This window comes from Ornithorhynchus anatinus, chromosome 21 (genome assembly GCF_004115215.2).
Source record: "Ornithorhynchus anatinus isolate Pmale09 chromosome 21, mOrnAna1.pri.v4, whole genome shotgun sequence".
Taxonomy (NCBI): Eukaryota; Metazoa; Chordata; class Mammalia; order Monotremata; family Ornithorhynchidae; genus Ornithorhynchus; species Ornithorhynchus anatinus.
In genome coordinates this window covers 8,818,622-8,837,534 of record NC_041748.1, presented here as the reverse complement: position 1 = coordinate 8,837,534, position 18,913 = coordinate 8,818,622, and the positions used below count along the sequence as shown (strand labels likewise).

The window sequence follows — 18,913 nt, the reverse complement described above, 5'->3', positions numbered from 1 at the left end:
GCCTGGCCTGGCTCCTCGGCGCCCTGCCCGGGGCTGCCACCCTGCCGGCGGCTCCGGCTCCACTGCCCGCCCCCCGCCCAGCCTCTGCCAGCCCACCTGGGCACCGCCCCCGGCCCAGCCTCCTCCAGCCCACTTGAGCACGCCCCGCTCCCCCTAAGCCCCTCTCCAGCCCACCTGTGCGCGCCCCGCTCCCCTCAACGCCCCCTCCAGCCCACCTGTGCACCGTCCCCCTTCCAGTCCACCTGTGCGCGCCCTGCTCTCCCCCTCCCCCACCCACCTGTGCACGCCCCGCTCCTCCCAATCCCCCCTCCAGCCCACCTGTGCACCGCCCCCCTCCAGCCCACCGTGTACGTCCCGCTCTCCCTAACCCCCCCTTCCAGCCCACCTGGACACACACCCTTTCCAGGCCACCCAGGCACGCCCAGCCCCCTCCAGCCCACCTGTTCGCGCCCCGCTCCCCTCAACCCTCCTCCAGCCCACCTGTGTACGTTCCGCTCCCCACAAATCCCCTTCCAGCCCACCTGGACATACCCCTCTTCCAGCCCACCCGGGCACGCCCCACTCCCCCCAACCGCCCCCCTTCCAGGCCAGCTGTGCGCACCCCGCTCCCCCCAATACTTCCTCCAGCCCACCTGTGCACGCCCCGCTCCTCTCAATCCCCTCTCCAGCCCACCTGTGCACCGACCTTCCCCGTCCCCGGCTCAGCTCCCACCGAGCTCGCTGTAGACAGAGAATGTGTCTCCTATGTTGTTGCATTGTCCTCTTCCAAGCGCTTAGTAGAGTGTTCTGCACACCGTGAGCGCTCAGCCGAGTGACTAGGTGGCCCCAGCCTCCTCCAGCCCCCCTGTGCACGTTCCGCCCCCTGCCTGACCGGACGCCCCCGGCTGAGTGACCCCCATCCCAGGCCATGTGCCCCCGCACACCACCTGCCCCCGGTTCAGTGACACTCCCACCCCCCAAACACACACCGAGACCACGTGCCCCCACCCCCTGCCCAGCCTCCTCCAGCCCACCTAATAATAATGGTTTTTGATAAGCGCTTACTACGTGTCAGCCACTGTTCTGAGCGCTGGGGTGGATACAAGCAAATCGGGTTGGACACAGTCCCTGTCCCATGTGAGGCTCACAGTCTCAATTCCCTTTTTACAGATGAGGTCACCGAAGCACAGACAAGTTAAGTGATTTGCCCAAGGCCACACAGCAGACAAGATCAGAACCCATGACTTTCTGACTCCCAGGCCAGTGCTCCATCTCCTACGCCATGCTGCTTCTCTTCACCTGTACACGCTCCACCCACTGCCAGACTGCCGACCCCCGACTCGACGCCCCCCGGCCACGAGCCCCCAACCCTGGCTCGGTGGCCCCTAACACCAGCGCCCATCCCGCCTCATTTGCTCCTGCTCCTGCCTCACCAGCTCGGTGCCCCCCGAATACCTGCCCATATGCCCAGTTCAGCTCCCCAAAACCACCTGCACCCTCCTTCAGGTCTCCTCTACCTGCCCCTACCTCAGGACTTCTTCCCCAAAGACCACCTGTCTCGCCCCAGGCTCACTGCCCACCAACCACGAGCTTCAGCCCCCAAAGCTCAGAGCCTCGGGACCACCTGTGCCCACCCCCGGCTCAACACCCCTCAAATACCTCTCCCACCGCCAGCTCTCCTGCCTCCATCCACCACTCAGCATCCCCTTACCACCACCCCTACTTGACCTGCTCCAAGCTCCTGCCCCCATCTTAGTGCCCCCTGCCTGCCACCCCCAGCTCCACCTTTCTGGCTCCTCCCCCCCCCCATCTCAGCACCCCCAGATCACTTGTGCCCAGCTCCAGCTCTCCTGTTCCCACCCTCAGCACCCCCCACACCACATGTGCCCTGCTTGTTGTCTCCCAACCACCCGACCCGGCTCCTTGCCCACCAACCACCTGCTCCGCCCTCAGCTCCATGGCCCCCTGGAGCTCCGGCCTGGACTCTGCCCCACCCCAAGGTAGGTCGGGATGGCTGTCTGCTCCACTCCGGATTTCTGCAGCCTGAGGGGCTCTGGGTGTGAATAGTCATCCTCTTAAGCCCAGATCTCAGCTGGGCGATGACCGGCTGGGTCCCCCTTTCTGCCTCGGGCCCTGCAGGGAGTAGCCCTTCATCCTGTCTTGACCCTTCGTGGCGATTCTGGGCCTGGAGTAATGCCCTGCCTCGGCCAGACCCCCTACCCTCTGCACCCAGTGGCCCCTCCTCAGCTCCAGGCCACAGCGATTCCATCCTGACCCCGTCCAGCCTGCCATCCTTGGGGTGTTTTCTGCTCTTTGCTCGCTGCTCCCTCGGCTTGGATCTTCTTCCCCGCAGTCCACCAAACCGCAGCCCTCCCCACTGTCAAAGCCCTCCTAAAATCCCACTCCCCTAACCAGCCTTTTCCCTTTAATCCATATCTAATCCTCTCACCTGTCACCAACAGCTGCCCTTATTCATTCATTCAATTATTTGAGCACTTACTGTGTGCAGAGCATTGTACTAAACGCTTGGGGGAGTAAACAGATACATTCCCTGCCCACAAGGAGCACCCTTAGAATTGATGTGCTAATTTCCCATCCTCAGCAATTATGTACAGATATATATGTGTCTTATATTGGCAATTTCATCCTGAGAGTTGTACTTCTGCCTTTTATATCCTTCTCGTTCCTATTTTCAATTAGCTAAGTGAAAAGAGCACAGGTCTGGAGTCAGAAGACATGGGTTCTACTCCCTGCTTTGCCAATTGCCTGCTGGGTGACCTGGCGCAAATCACTTAACTCCTCTGGGCTTCAGTTTCCTCAGCTGTAAAAGGATAATTAAGTACCTGGGGTTTGGGGGGCTTTTTGTTAATTGTATTTGTTAATCATTTACTATGTGCCAGACACTTGTCTGCTGTGTGATCTTGGGCAAGTCACTTCACTTCTCTGTGCCTCAGTTACCTCATTTGTAAAATTGGAAATGACAGTAAGCCCCACATGGGACAGGGTCTGTGTCTACCCTGAGAACCTTGTATCTACTCCAGTGCTTAGAACAGTGCTTAGCACATAGTAAGCGCTTAACAAATACCATCATCATCATTATAATTAGGCACTGTATTAAGTGCAGGAGTAGATACAAGGCTAGTCAGGTTGGACATAGTCCCTGTCCTACATGGGGCTCACAAACTTAATTCCCATTTTACAGATGAGGTAACAGGCACAAATGATTCACTGAGTGAGTGAATCACAGTGATTTACAGCAGCCAAGTGGTGGATCAAGGATTAGAACTCAGATCCCAGACCCATGCTCTTTCCTCCAGTTCTCACTCCTCCTTAATTCCATGTGGAAAGAGGACGGTGTCCAACCTAATTATCTTGTAACTGTCTGTGTCATAGCAAGCCCTTTATAAATACCACAATTACTACTATTTGCAAATATTTTTTGCCTGTCTCCTGCTTTGAATGTAGACTCTCTGAAGGCAGCTCTGTAGGCAACTGCAGAGAAAGGCATACTGGGTGTGAAGACAATCAGGATCCCCAGTGCCATCATCAGTTTCTTTGCTGTCAGGCAGGGAGAGGGGCTATCAGAGCATATGCTAAGGGGAGGTCATTTTGTACTGAAATGGATAACAATTCAATCATCGTTTCCAAGTTCTAATCAATAAACCCCAGGTTGGTGGACAACTTGGCTGTGGGTGGCCCAAGCTCTACCCACTGGCAGAACTGGCATCAGCACTGGTCCAACACAGGCGTAACCCACATCCTGCCTCTAGGGCCACGGCACAGAATGGATCCACGGGTGGGTCCAGCCCAGAGTACCGAGGCAGCCCGGGAGGAGGGGCTGGGGAAGTCACCCAGCCAGCTTCAGCCATACCCTCTGGAGCTCAGAGCCGTATTCTGGGACGTGAATTGTTAACTTGTCTATACTGTTTTCCATCTGGGCTCACTTCCCTCTTTGGAAATGGTATTTATTGAGATCTTAATGGCATTTAATGACCGCTGACTGTGGGCAGAGCATTGTACTAAGCACTTGGGAGAGGACACTACAGAGTTGTTAACAATCCCCCATTCTCAAGGAGCTAACGGGATGTGATTGCTTGCACATACAAATTTCAGACACGACTTTAGTAGCTGGTTTAATAAATGCATTATGATCATTATCCCCATGAGAAGTTCAGTTTTGGACATGTCGTGTTTAAGAGGCTGTCAGGGTATCCAAGTCTTGGAGATGTGCATTAATCAAGAGATGGAAGGATGACAAACTGGTTCTCATCTAGCTCTGGACTGTCCCCCAACTCCAGCAGAAAGGATTGTCTATACCATTTTCCTAGGATTTCATGTCAAAGTATAACTTAACACCCACCCCTCAAAAAACCCAGGCCACCCATTGAGGGTGGGAAGTCAATCAATCAATAAACTAATGTATTCATTCATTCAATCATATTTACTGAGCACTTGCTGTGTGCAGGGCACTGTACTAAGCACTTGGAAAGTACAATTCAGCAACAGAGACAGACTCTGCCCACAATGGTCTCACAGGGTAGAAGGGTGTGACTGGCATCAATAGCTTCAAAATAAATAAAAAGAATTTTAGATTTAGACATGTCATTAATAAAAATAAATAGAACTATAAATATGTACATGTATATACAAGTGCTGTGGTGGGAAGGCAGATAGAGCAAAGGGAGCGAGTTAGGGTGATAGGGAGGGGAGGGGGAGCAGAGATAAAGGGGTGCTCAGTCTGGGAAGGCCTCCTGGAGGAGGTGAGCTCTCAGTAGGGCTTTGAAGGGGGGGAAGAGAGCTAGTTTGGCAGATGTGAAGAAGGAAGGCATTACAGGCCAGAGGTAGGATGAGGGCGAGGGATCGACAGCAGGACAGGCGAGAACGAGGCTCAGTGAGGAGGTTAGCGGCAGAGGAGTGGAGTGTGCGGGGTAGGCTGTAGAAGGGGAGAAGGGAGGTGAGGTAGGAAGAGGCAAGGTGATGGAGAGCTCTGAAGCCAAAAGTGAGGAGGTTTTGCTTATTGCGTACTTACATGGGCAGAGCACTGGAAAATAATGATTAAGCACTTGATACAATGTTCTACCCACAGTAAGTGCTTAATAAATACGATTTTTTGGTTGGCCTATTTTTTTTAATGGTATTCACTAAACAGCATTCTGAGCATAGCAGCTTTTGATCTAAATGACTCTGTTTTTGTCTCAGGAAGTCCCCCATTTCAGGTGGGATGTATATCACATCTGCAAATTCCAAATTCCAGGGGACAGGAGATTGCTTCTTTCCCAAAACAGATAAGGCCTGCTTGGACAGGAGATTGCTTCTTACCCAAAACAGATAAGGCCTGCTTGAAGAGTCTCTTTTGTCATTGAAGAAAACACATTGTCCGAGTTCTTTTGTGATTGGCTACTTCTCCTATATGTTGCAAATAAAGGCCCAGCCAAACAGGAGAGGGGTGCCGTTGTGTCACTCGTACCTCTCCGGAGGTGAACGGGCACTCGGTCACCTTCCTCCCTTTTCTGATCTATCCACACTGTCTCGAGGAGCAGCGTGGCGCAGTGGAAAGAGCACGGGCTTTGGAGTCAGGGCTCATGAGTTCAAATCCCAGCTCTGCCACTTGTCAGCTGTGTGACTCTGGGCAAGTCACTTAACTTCTCTGTGCCTCAGTTCCCTCATCTGTAAAATGGGGATTAAGACTGTGAGCCCCACGTGGGACAACCTGATTCCCCTGTGTTTACCCCAGCGCTTAGAACAGTGCTCGGCACATAGTAAGCGCTTAACAAATACCAACATTATCTGAGTGTTACTTTCCTTGCTTGCGTCACCACCTTGGGTTCGAATCCTCACTGCCTTTTAGTTCCATTCCCTTTTCGAGTACAGTTTCTTGGCAACCACGAAGGGACCCTCGTGCCGTGACCAACTTCAACGCAGAGTGGATCAGAGAGGGGACGGTGAATCCACCTAGCGCGCAATCTTCAACGCAGAGTGGATCAGAGAGGGGACGGTGAATCCACCTAGCGCGCAATCGTAAGTCTAAGGGATCCGCTTTTAGGGCCCGGATCCTCCCTCCCTCCTTTGACCCGTTTCTGCTTAATTAGGAACGCCCGTCAGAGAGCGGGTAAGCGATGTTTCTTTCCCGGAAATAGGGAAAGGGTTCTCCTCCCGGTATAGGGTTGGAGGGTTTCTAGTGAAAGACGTTTCACTAGGGTCTGGGAGACGTCCCAGGGTAGGGTCTGGGAGGCAACCCAGGATCCTAATCATTTAGGCGGGACCGTTGATCAGTATGGGGTCAGGTCACAGTAAGCCTAATGAGTGTTTAACTAAATGGCAGAAGTTGTGGGATGAGGGTGTCCTTCCGGTACAAAAAGGAATGACGAGAAAAAAGTTCTTGCAGTGTCATAAAGTATGGACCCAGTTTCAAGATCAAACCGGCCATTATATCTGGCCTGAAGGAGGTTCGTTTGATCCTCAAATTCTCAAAAGACTCCCGGGAGATCCTATGCGTCTCTAGTGTCGGGGATATGTGTTATTGGTATTTATGGGCTGAGGCGGGAACAAGAGAAAATCCTGGCAGTGTTCCCGAAGCAGTAGCCACCCCTAAAACGTCTATTCTTGGGTGCAGTTCTCCCCAGCCACCTGGACTATATCCTCAGTTGCCCATTGCCCCCTCACTTAGCCCTTCCCCACCATCCTACCTCCCACCCGTGCATCCACCTCCCGCAGTCATGGCCCCGGTACAGGTATCTCATCAACCCGGAGAAGCAGCGTGGCTCAGTGGAAAGAGCATGGGCTTTGGAGTCAGGGCTCATGAATTCGAATCCCAGCTCTGCCACTTGTCGGCTGTGTGACTGTGGGCAAGTCACTTAACTTCTCTGTGCCTCAGTTACCTCATCTGTAAAATGGGGATTAAGACTGTGAGCCCCACGTGGGACGTCCTGATTCCCCTGTGTCTACCCCAGCGCTTAGAACAGTGCTCGGCACATAGTAAGCGCTTAGCAAATACCAACATTATTATTATTATTGCAGTTGAATTTGGATAATGATCGGGACGTCAGGGCTCTGGCTACCGCCTTTGTTAAACAAGGGAAAATTTCTAGTTATTGTGATAAATTTATTCCCCGATGGAGTTCTAAGCCCCTTACCTAACTCAGAGGGATTGCTCGTCATGTAGAGACTATGAAACAGGACAATGCAGCTAAGGTCCTGGTAGTCCAGGCACCAAGAAACTCCCCGAGGACCACTGAACTTGGAGAATTGCCCGATTCTCTTTGGAGCACAAGACCCTCAGCAATTTATGGTATTTGTTAAACACTTGCTAGGTGCCAGGTGCTGTACGGGCTTTGAAGTCAGAGGTCATGGGTTCGAACCCCGGCTCTACCACTTGTCAGCTGTGTGACTTTGGGCAAGTCACTTAACTTCTCGGTGCCTCAGTTACCTCATCTCCCCTTTTGATCCCAGCAGGGCCCAGACCCTGCGGAGATCACATGTCCCTCCTTGAGGTACAAAGGTCTTCCGCGAGAAACGGCGCCTATGGGGAGCTGTAGGTCTTGTCCAAGAGCTGGGTGATCTCGAGATCACTAAGTTCTTAAGCCTTATTCTCCAGTGCTCTGCCCATGTAATCATGATCCCTGGTGTAAGATCTCTGAAGACTTTACAGTCAAGTAATTATCGCTTGCCAGTTGTGTGACCTTGGGACTCTTCTGTGCCTCAGTTTCCTTAGCCTTAAATAATAATGATGGTATTTATTAAACTCTTACTATGGGGCAGGCATTGTTCTAAGCGTGGGGGTAGATACAAGGTAATCAGGTTGTCCCACATGGGGCTCACAGTTTTAATCCCCATTTTACAGGTGAGGTAACTGAGGCACAGAGAAGTTAAGCATCTTGCCCAAGGTCACAAGTGGCAGAGTGGGGATTAGAACTCATGCCCTCTGACTACCAAGCCTCTTCCTACTAAGAGCTTTCCACTCTTTTCACTAATTAATCCCTCTAACCCTGCGTAATTCCCTAGGGCTGATGGTTCATCTCAGCCTCTCGAGGATCCCTCCAAATAATCTTGATTTTGCTGGCCCGAGACCCTAGGGAAAAGGTGGTATGCAAATCAGTGGGATGTTAATCAGATGCTCATCTGGCTGGCAACAGAACCCCTGGGCAAGAACTTTGGGTAATGCAATTCTGTCACCATGGTGAAACCTCTTCCCTTGGCTCTCGCTTTCTCCATGTTGGGTTTTTTTTCTTTTCTTCTAGATTGAAAATACTCCTGTGGAATCTGTAGGGCTCTCTCCACTCTCACCTTAACCTGAGCTCAAATTAGATCACTCACAGCTGTAATTAAGAGTGAGGCTCTCTCATTCTTTGGAGTTGGAGGTCAGATGAGAAGATGTCAGACTGCTTTTGGGAGGAGCAAATTGTGCATTCTAATCCTGGGGTTTGGGAGTGAAATAGGACCCACGCAGACCAGGAGACAGAGGAAAGACTTTAAAGATGCAGGGAAGCCTGTACTTCAACAGTGATGTAGAGTCACAAGCTAGCAGGAGACAGCAGCAAAACACAGCAACTAGCCTGGTAGATTCGTTCAATCCTATTTATTGAGCGCTTACTATGTGCAAAGCACTGTACTAAGGCAGATGGCACTCAGGGAGTGGGGTCGCTCTCTGTGAGCAGAAGATTCAGGAATACCAGGAGGCCTAGAGGCAGATTTGAAAGCAGAGGTCCTGCCAGCAGCAACCACATTAGTGTAGTAATAATAATAATAATGGTATTTGTTAAGTGCTTACTATGTGCCAAGCACTCTTCTAAGCGCGGGGGTAGGTACAAGGTAATCAGGTTGTCCATGTCAGGCTCGCAATTTTAATCCCCATTTTACAGATGAGGTAACTGAGGCACAGAGAAGTTAAGCATCTTGCCCAAGGTCACACAGCAGATAAGTGGCAGAGTGGGAATTACAACTCATGCACTTCTGATTACCAAGCCACTTTCCACTCTTTTCACTAAGCCACACTGCTTCCCCCTGTACTGGACGATTTACCATTCTGTCTCTGCCCTGTCTCCTTCCCATGTTGTATTAGGCAATTGACCATCCTGTCTCCATTCTATCTCCTTCCACTATTGAACCAGACATCCTGTCTCTGTTTAATCTCCTTCCTGTGGTGGATCAGTCAAATTTGCGTAACGATGTGTCAATTACATTACTTTATACGGACCACTCCTAAGAACTGGTTCTGAATGGAGGGTGGAGTACGGGCAACCCAAGGGGATTGGGTGGGATTTGGGGTGCGCGCTGGAAGGGTTGCGGTCGAGTGGAACGCGAAAATGCTTGCAAATAAAGGTACCGGGTTCGGGACGGCTCGGGGCTGTTCGTCACTCCTACCCCCCTGGGGTGAACGGACGGCAGCCACTTTCCGCCCTTTCCTGCTCTTTCGGCTCGCTCTCTTGTGTCTGTTCATTTCTACACCAAGGTCACGAAACCCTCTCATGAGATTGCGAGATCAGAGTCGTTTTCTCTGATAAAATTCCGTAACAGTTTTGGCAACCACGAAGGGGCCTTGTGCTCAGGATTGGACAGACCAGGTCGAGAATCTCCGGGAACTAGGTCCCAACAACGCTCAAAGGAAAACTGTAATTAAACCCGCTTTTAGGGTCCGGACACCCCTTCCTTGAGATCTCTCCAGTCTAATTCGGAGCGCCCGCGGGTTGAGTGGGTAAGCGGGTAGGATTCTCTCTGTGTTTCACAGAAAGGGGACTCTGCCCGGTTCCCGCAGAGAGGGGACTTCGGATTTGGAGAAGGGAATCATCCTAGGAGACGTCCTACGGGACTCTGGGAGACGTCCCAGAGGGTCTTTCGTGGTTGAAGGAAAGGGGCTTCTCGGTACAGGGAAGGATGGGGTTTCGTCAGTTTAGAGATGTCTCCTGTGTTCAAAAGTTCTCCAATCCTGGGATCAAGGTCATCTCCCGTTAAAAAAAAAAAAAGTAAGAGGAATGACGAAAAATCAATTGAGATGGTGCCATGGCTCTTGGACAAATTTAATCGGCAGGGTCTCTATTTTTGGCCAGAAGGGGTTACTTTTGATCCTACAGCCCTGCAGATTTTACGTGAAATTCTGATCTACTTAAAACCCGATGAGATGTGTTAATTGATACTGTTGGGCAAAATTGTCAGAGGGATTGCTGCCGCCCATTCATTCATTCAATAGTATTTATTGAGCGTTTACTATGTGCAGAGCACTGTATTAAGCGCTTGGAATGTACAAATCGGTAACATAGAGACAGTCCCTGCCCTCTGACGGGTTTACAGGCTAATCGGGGGAGACAGACAGACAAGAACAATAGCAATAAATAGAATCAAGGGGATGAACATCTCATTAAAACAAAAGCAAATAAATAGAATCAAGGCGATGTACATTTCATTAACAAAATAAATAGGATAATGAAAATATATACAGTTGAGCAGAGTACAGTGCTGAGGGGATGGGAAGGGAGAGGGGGAGGAGCAGAGGGAAATAGGGGGGAAAGAGGGTTTAGCTGCAGAGAGGTGAAGGGGGGCGGTAGAGGGAGAAAGGGAGCTCAGTCTGGGAAGGCCTCTTGGAGGGGGTGAGCTGTAAGTAGGGTTTTGAAGAGGGGAAGATAATTAGTTTGGCGGAGGTGAGGAGGGAGGGCGTTCCAGGACCGCGGGAGGGCGTGGCCCAGGGGTCGATGGCGAGATAGGCGAGACCGAGGGACGGTGAGGAGGTGGGCGGCAGAGGAGCGGAGCGTGCGGGTTGTGCAGTGGAAAGAGAGAAGGGAGGAGAGGTAGGAGAGGGTAAGATGATGGAGAGCCTTGAAGCCTAGAGTGAGAATTTTTTGTTTTGCGCGGAGGTTGATAGGCAACCACTGGAGGTTTTTAAGGAGGGGAGTGAAATGCCCAGAGCGTTTCTGCAGGAAGATGAGTCGGGCAGCAGAGTGAAGAATAGATTGGACCGGGGAGAGAGAGGAGGGAGATCAGAGAGAAGGCTGACACAGTAATCTAGCCGGGATATTATGAGAGCCCGTAACAGTAAGATAGCCGTTTGAGTGGAGAGGAAAGGGGGGATCTTGGCTATATTATAAACATATATATATATTATAAAAAAACCCCTACTAATATTAATCCGAACGCGCCATTGAAGACAGATGCTGAATGTCCCTTGATAGACCTAAATTGTGGTCAGTCCGATAAAACCCCAGGACTGCCCAGCCCATGGACCTTTCATATATATATCCCTCTCTGCCGCCTCTCCTCCCCCGCTACCGCCAGTTTATGGCGCCCTTTCCACCTTCCCGGCAGATAACGCCCTTCTAGCCCCTTTGTAAACTTCAGGTCACGCTTAAATGTGAGGAGGAGGGAATCATGCTAGCTATTGGGAGTCTCCTTGTTAAACCAGACCTGCTCAGCCCAAGGAGCTAAGACTCCCTGATGGTAGTTGCTGAAGTCCCCATGGAAACTGAAGACCCCATTTTGCTTACTTTGCCACCAAGCCTTTGGGGCTCTGGCCGTCAGACGTGGGTATCCTCCGGGGAACTGACCTGGTTAAGATCAATACCCTGCTCCATAAATCTCCTCCCTGTGTCCGGCAATACCACCTATGCCACCTGAGGGCCGTGCAGGCCTGGACGCAATTATCTGAGTTCTTGGAAAACAAAATCCTTGTTGAGGGCAATTCTCCCTGCAATACTCCAGTGTTGCCAATACGTAAACCAGGGAACACCCCCCCCCCCCACCCCCCCCACCCCGATTTACCGTTTCGTACAGGACCTGCGGGTAATTAATGCTAATGTCACCCCTATTCATGTGGTGATCCCTAGCCCAACCTCAGTAATTAGCGGAATTAGCTCACGGGCTCCGGCATTTACCTGTATTACTTTGAATGGGGCGTTCTTCACCATCCCAGTATCCCCTGAAAGCCAGTACATTTTTGCCTTTAATAATAATAATGTAGGTATTTGTTCATTCATTCATTCATTCAATAGTATTTATTGAGCGCTTACTATGTGCAGAGCACTGTACTAAGCGCTTGGGATGAACAAGTCGGCAACAGATAGAGACGGTCCCTGCCGTTTGACGGGCTTACGGTCTAATCGGGGGAGATGGACAGACAAGAACAATGGCACTAAACAGCGTCAAGGGGAAGAACATCTCGTAAAAACAATGGCAACTAAATAGAATCAAGGCGATGTACAATTCATTAACAAAATAATAGGGTAACAAAAATATATACAGTTGAGCGGACGAGTACAGTGCTGTGGGGATGGGAAGGGAGAGGTGGAGGAGCAGAGGGAAAAGGGGAAAATGAGGCTTTAGCTGCGGAGAGGTAAAGGGGGGATGGCAGAGGGAGTAGAGGGGGAAGAGGAGCTCAGTCTGGGAAGGCCTCTTGGAGGAGGTGATTTTTAAGTAAGGTTTTGAAGAGGGAAAGAGAATCAGTTTGGCGGAGGTGAGGAGGGAGGGCGTTCCAGGACCGCGGGAGGACGTGACCCAGGGGTTGACGGCGGGATAGGCGAGACCGAGGGACGGCGAGGAGGTGGGCGGCAGAGGAGCGGAGCGTGCGGGGTGGGCGGTAGAAAGAGAGAAGGGAGGAGAGGTAGGAAGGGGCAAGGTGATGGAGAGCCTTGAAGCCTAGAGTGAGGAGTTTTTGTTTGGAGCGGAGGTTGATAGGCAACCACTGGAGTTGTTTAAGAAGGTGAGTGACATGCCCAGATCGTTTCTGCAGGAAGATGAGCCGGGCAGCAGAGTGAAGAATAGACCGGAGCAGGGCAAGAGAGGAGGAAGGGAGGTCAGAGAGAAGGCTGACACAGTAGTCTAGCCGGGATATAATGAGAGCCCGTAATAGTAAGGTAGCCGTTTGGGTGGAGAGGAAAGGGCGGATCTTGGCGATATTGTAGAGGTGAAACCGGCAGGTCTTGGTAACGGATAGGATGTGTGGGGTGAACGAGAGGGACGAGTCAAGGATGACACCGAGATTGCGGGCCTGCGGGACGGGAAGGATGGTTGTGCCATCCATGGTGATGGAGAAGTCTGGGAGCGGACCGGGCTTGGGAGGGAACATGAGGAGCTCAGTCTTGCTCATGTTGAGTTTTAGGTGGCGGGCCGACATCCAGGTGGAGACGTCCCGGAGGCAGGAGGAGATGCGAGCCTGAAGGGAGGGGGAGAGGACAGGGGCGGAGATGTAGATCTGCGTGTCATCTGCGTAGAGATGGTAGTCAAAGCCGTGAGAGCGAATGAGTTCACCGAGGGAGTGAGTGTAAATGGAGAACAGAAGAGGGCCAAGAACTGACCCTTGAGGAACTCCAACAGTTAAAGGATGGGAGGGGGAGGAGGCTCCAGCGTAGGAGACCGAGAATGATCGGCCAGAGAGGTAAGAGGAGAACCAGGAGAGGACAGAGTCCGTGAAGCCAAGGTGAGATAAGGTATGGAGGAGGAGGGGATGGTCGACAGTGTCAAAGGCAGCAGAGAGGTCAAGGAGGATCAGAATGGAGTAGGAGCCATTGGATTTGGCAAGAAGGAGGTCATGGGTGACCTTAGAGAGAGCAGTCTCGGTAGAGCGGAGGGGACGGAAGCCAGATTGGAGGGGGTCTAGGAGAGAATGGGAGTTAAGGAATTCTAGGCATCGATTGTAGACGACTCGTTCTAAGATTTTGGAAAGGAAGGGTAGTAGGGAGATAGGACGATAACTGGAGGGGGAAGTGGGGTCAAGAGCGGGTTTTTTTAGGATGGGGGAGACGTGGGCATGTTTGAAGGCAGAGGGGAAGGAGCCCTTGGAGATTGAGTGGTTAAAAATAGAAGTTAAGGAAGGGAGGAGGGCAGGGGCGATGGTTTTAAGAAGGTGAGATTTGTTAAGCGCTTACTACATGCAGAGCACTGTTCTAAGCGCTGGGGGAGATACAGGGGAATGAGGTTGTCCCACGTGAAGCTCACAGTCTCCATCCCCATTTTACAGATGAGGGAACTGAGGCACAGAGAAGTGAAGTGACTTGCCCACAGTCACACAGCTGACAAGGGGTTACTTGGGATCCGGACACGATTGCCCCAGGGGTTTGTGCGTTCCAGGGCCCTTTACAAGGGTTTTTTTACCGGTTCAGTTTCCCAGTGGAGTGGGAGTGTTTCAATATGTAGACGATATTTTGATTACTGGAGAATCTGAGGAATTGTGCAGGCAGGGCTCTCTGATGCTTCTGCAGCATTTGTTTGCTGTTGGCCTCAAAGTTAGCTATAAGAAGTTGCAGTCGTGTCAAAGGCAGGTAAAATATCTGGGGTTCATTCTCCGGGCAGGGGAGAGAGAACCCAGTCCTGCCAACCTCATCCAGGCCTTGCCCCCGGCCCACCACCAACCTGGAGCTTCGGGGTTTCCTTGGAGCGGCAGGATTTTGCCAGGTTTGGATCCCTGAATTCGGACTGATAACTCGTTTGCTTTTTCATCTCCTGAAGAAGTAGTCCCCTGATCCCCTTGATTGGCCCCCAGAGGTGGTCTGCTTAAAGTCAGCTTAAGTTCAGCCCCTGCTCTAAGACTGGTGGACTATGAAAAACCCTTCTTACTCTATGTGCATGAGAAGATGGGGGTGGCTTCTGGCGTCCTTTGCCAAACATTGGGTCCGGAATGCCGCCCAGTTGCATATTATCCAGTCCAGCTCGACCCAGTGATCTTGGGACAGATCCCCTGTATAAGCTGTATTGCTGCAGCCGTCCTGCTTTTAGAAAAGGTGCATGACATCCTTCTGGGCCACAAGGTTATTCTGTGTGCTCCACATAATGTAGTCCTTTTGCTATGGGGTGCTGCTACACAGGCACTGTCAGTTTCTCGTTTAACCCAATATGAGCTGGCCTTGCTTGAAAATCCCCAGGTTCAAGTGGAAAGGTGTAGAGTTTTGAACCCCGCCACACTCATGGGCCCAAATCTCCTGGCTAGGGGTGGGGAGGAACACAACAGTGAGGGTGTTCAAACCATGGTGGTGGCCCACTCTGATCTCCAGGATACTTCTTTGGAGATGGCAGATGTGGATTTGTTCACCAATGGCTAGTCTTTTATGGACCAGGATAAATGCTACACTGGGGCTGCGGTGGTCACTCACGATTCTGTTTTCTGGGCCAGATCTGTCCCTTCCCCTTTTAGTGCTCAGGCGGCTGAGCTCGAGGCTTTGATTCAGGCCTCTCACCTGGCAAAGGGATTGCACGCTAATATGTACACGGATTCCAAGTACGGCTTTGGCATTTGCCATGTGACCGGTGCCTTGTGGCAGAGCCAAGGTTTCTTGACCTCCGGAGGAAAGCCAGTAGCAAATGGTGAGCGAGTAGCCAGCCTTTTAGCTGCCATCAGATTTCCCACTGTTCTCGCTGTTATCCGTATTAGAGCGCACACCCGGGGAAAGGACTCGTTTAGTCTGGGAAACCATAAAGCTGACCAAGCCTCTTGCTGGGTTATGCGACATGTGCCCAACCCTCCTCTGGAAGCTCTCAACACCGTGGTCACCGCGCCTCAGCTCGGTTTTCTGATTACGGAGAAGGAACAATCCTAATGGCCCACTAAATACGAGGCTGTCGAGCGTAATGGGTTTTTCTGGGTTCCAGATGGCCACCCAATACTTCCTGCAAGTGCCCTTAGAGTCGTTTGTTTACAGACTCACCAGAATACCCACCTTGGACCCGGTGCCCTGGCTGCCACAGTTTTACATCACTGGTTTGCTCCTGGTATCCATCCTGTAGACCAGCGAGTAACAGTGGCCTGTCCCATCTGCCAGAGTTTTAATGCCAACTGACCTCGGGCCCTTCGCTGGGGTGGCCAAGCCTGAGTTTACCACCCCTCTGAGGGGTTCCAGATAGATTTCATTACCCTTCCTAGGGCTGAAGAGTACCGTTATGTTCTGACCATCATTGAACACCTTACAAGTTGATTAGAGTCCTTCCCCGACCCAGCACACAACTGCTGCGTTCGTTGCTAGGGTGTTGTTACAGGAGATTATTCCACGATTTGGGCTCCCTTCCGTCATGATTCGGATCAGGGTTCCCATTTTACCGAGTCCATTTTGGCTGAGGTCTATCACTGTCTAGGTATTGAGAGGAGCCTGCACACTCCCTACTATCCCCAGAGCTCAGGAAAGTTGAGAGGGCTAATCAGGAATTTAAAACTATGTTAGGAAAATTGTGTATGGAGACATTTAAAGTGGCCTCAGGTCCTCTCCAATGCGCTGTTACAATTGTGTTCCCATCCTCAAGGGGACTTGAAGGACTCCCCATATGAGTTACTGTTTGGTCACCCCTCTTCCGCTGGGGAGGTCCCAAGACCGGATCAGTCTGTCACTCTCATGGGAGGTGATGAAACCCTGGCAAAGTACTTAATCTCCCTGCAGCTGGAATTGAACACCCTCCAGCAAGACGCTATCAGCTGCCAAGCAGTACCTTTAGATGGTCAAGCCAGCGATCGTGGACGGTTCTCCCGGTGAGTGACCTGCGGATGGTGGAACTGACCCCATGGAGAATCAACAACCCTACACACGAATTCCTGCTCTACGTCTCAGATGGTCCTCGACTGGATGGATAATCTCGTGAGACTCAGGAGGCCTTCGGCCACCATTATCGGAATGATTTGTGATCCTGCGGTGGTTACCACACCTAGGATCAAAGAGGGGATTGTACTGGATGATTTACCATTCTGTCTCTGTTTTGTCTCCTTTCCATGTTGTACTAGGCAATTGACCATCCTGTCTCCATTCTTTCTCCTTCCAGTATTGTACTAGACATCCTGTCTCAGTTTAATCTCCTCCTGTGGTAGATCAATTAGTTAAGTTTGGGTAATGTTACCTTATACGGACCACTCCTAAGAACTGGTTCTGAATGGAGGGTGGCGTATGGGCAACCCAAGGGGATTGGGTGGGATTTGGGTGTGTGCTGGAAGAGTTGCGGTCGAGTGGAACGTGGAAGTGCTTGCAAATAAAGGTACCGGGTTCGGGATGGCTCATGGCTGTTCGTCACTCGTACTCCACTGGGTTGAATGGGCGGCAGCCTCTTTCCGCCCTTTCCTGCTCTCTCCGCTCACTCTCTTGAGTCTGTTCACTTCTACACCAAGGTCACGAAACCCTCTCATGTGATTGTGAGATCAGAGTCGTTTTCTCTGATAAAAATCTGTAACATCCCCAAAACCTGGTTAGATGCCACCAAGTAGGTGGCAATCCCCTAATCATATATGTGTGGTAAAGGCCACTAAGATGTCTTCCAAACTTCTCAAGAGGACCATTAATATTCTCTTCCCCTAAGATGGGGAGCCCCATGTGGGACAGTCCCTGTGGGACAAGGACTGGGTTTGTTCTGACTGCATTATATCTACTCCAGCGTTCAGCACATAGAAAGCATTTAACAAATATACCAATTAACATATATTGCTCATTATCATTATTATTGTTATAATTCTTTACAAGTAGTATAGAGGGAAATACTAGTCACATGTCAGTTTTTGTAGCCACAGGGCAGATCTTGCCAAAACGCTTAGTATAGTACTCTGCACACTGTAAGTGCTCAATAAATACAACTGAATGAATGATTGATCGGTAGCCTGTTTTTTGTTTAGTTGGTTATGCACATTTTCACAACCCAACCCATGCAATCAGCCCAGACTTTCCTTTAGAGTTTATAGCCTTGCTATACTAAATTTTGTAAAGTTTCTTTCATCCAGGAAGTCTCTGAGAAGTCAGTTCTGTCAAGGGCCCACCCTAGTCCCCTAGCTTCCCATTTACCTAGTGCCATCTAGATTGAGTAAGGAAGATTTGGTTCTTGTGACATATGGGGGTTCGGGCAGAAGAGGAGGGAGTAGGAGAAAGGGCAGGAGGAGGAGGAAGAGGAGAAGGAGAAAAGGAGAAGGAACTAGAGAGAAGAGGAAAAGGAAAAAGTGGACAAGGAAGATAGAAGGAAGAGGAGAGGGTCAGAAGGACCTGGGTTTTAATCCCTCTCCACCACTTGTTATCTGTGTAACCCTGGATGTGTCTCTTAAGGTCTCTGTACCTCATTATCTCATCTGTAAAATGGGGATTCAAACTGTAAGCTGTTACAGAATTTTAGCAGAGAAACCACTCTGATCTCGCAATCGCATGAGAGGGTTTCGTGACCTTGGTATAGAAACGAACAGACTCAAGAGAGCGAGCCGAGAAAGCAGGAAAGGGCGGAAAGTGGCTGCCACCCGTTCAGCCCTGGGGGGTACGAATGACAAACAGCGCCAAGCAGTCCTGAACCTGGAACCTTTATTTGCAAGTGTTTTCCGTTCCACTCGACCTCAACTCTTCCAGGGTGCACCCAAAATCCCACCCAATTCCCTTGTGTTACCCGTTCTCCACCCTTCAATCAGAACCAGTTCTTAGAAGTGGTCTGCATAGGGTAATGTAATTGACACATTGCTACCCAAACTTAACTGATTGATCTACCAGGGGAAGGAGATTAAATGGAGACAGGATGTCTAGTACAATATTGGAAGGAGATAGAATGGAGACAGGGTGGTCAATTGCCTAGTAGCAATTGAGAAGCAGCGTGGCTCAGTGGAAGGAGCACGGGCTTTGGAGTCAGAGGTTGTGGGTTCGATTTCCAGCTCGGCCACTTGTCAGCTGTGTGACTTTGGGCAAGTCACTTAACTTCTCGGTGCCTCAGTTACCTCATCTGTAAAATGGGGATTAAGATTGTGAGCCCCAAGTGGGACAACCTGATTCCCCTATGTCTACCCCAGCGCTTAGAACAGTGCTTGGCACATAGTAAGCGCTTAACAAATACCAACATTATTAAGATTATTATTAGTACACTATGGGAAGGAGACAGAACAGAGACAGGATGGTAAATCGTGTAGTACAAAGCCCCATGTCAAAAATGGACTGTGTCCAACCTGATTAGCTTGCATCGACTCGGTACTTAGTACAGTGCCTAGCACGTAGTAAGGGCTCAAAAAATAGACTGAGAGAAGGAA

The 18,913-nt window shown here is 50.8% G+C and overlaps 1 long non-coding RNA gene and 1 pseudogene across 2 annotated transcripts; one reads left to right on the top strand and one right to left on the bottom strand.

Annotated features, from left to right (window-relative positions):
- The first annotated feature begins 5,790 nt into the window (after nt 1-5,790).
- LOC114806133 lies at nt 5,791-16,927 on the top strand. Of its 2 annotated transcripts, XR_003754222.2 has the most exons (3): nt 5,791-5,997; nt 14,251-14,352; nt 16,323-16,927. It is a non-coding gene; the product is annotated as an uncharacterized LOC114806133 (long non-coding RNA). The 2 variants fall into 2 exon arrangements; XR_003754221.2 differs by lacking the exon at nt 14,251-14,352.
- A 180-nt stretch (nt 16,928-17,107) lies between these two features.
- On the bottom strand, nt 17,108-17,228 carry LOC114806238 (annotated as a pseudogene).
- Between the last annotated feature and the right edge of the window lie 1,685 nt (nt 17,229-18,913).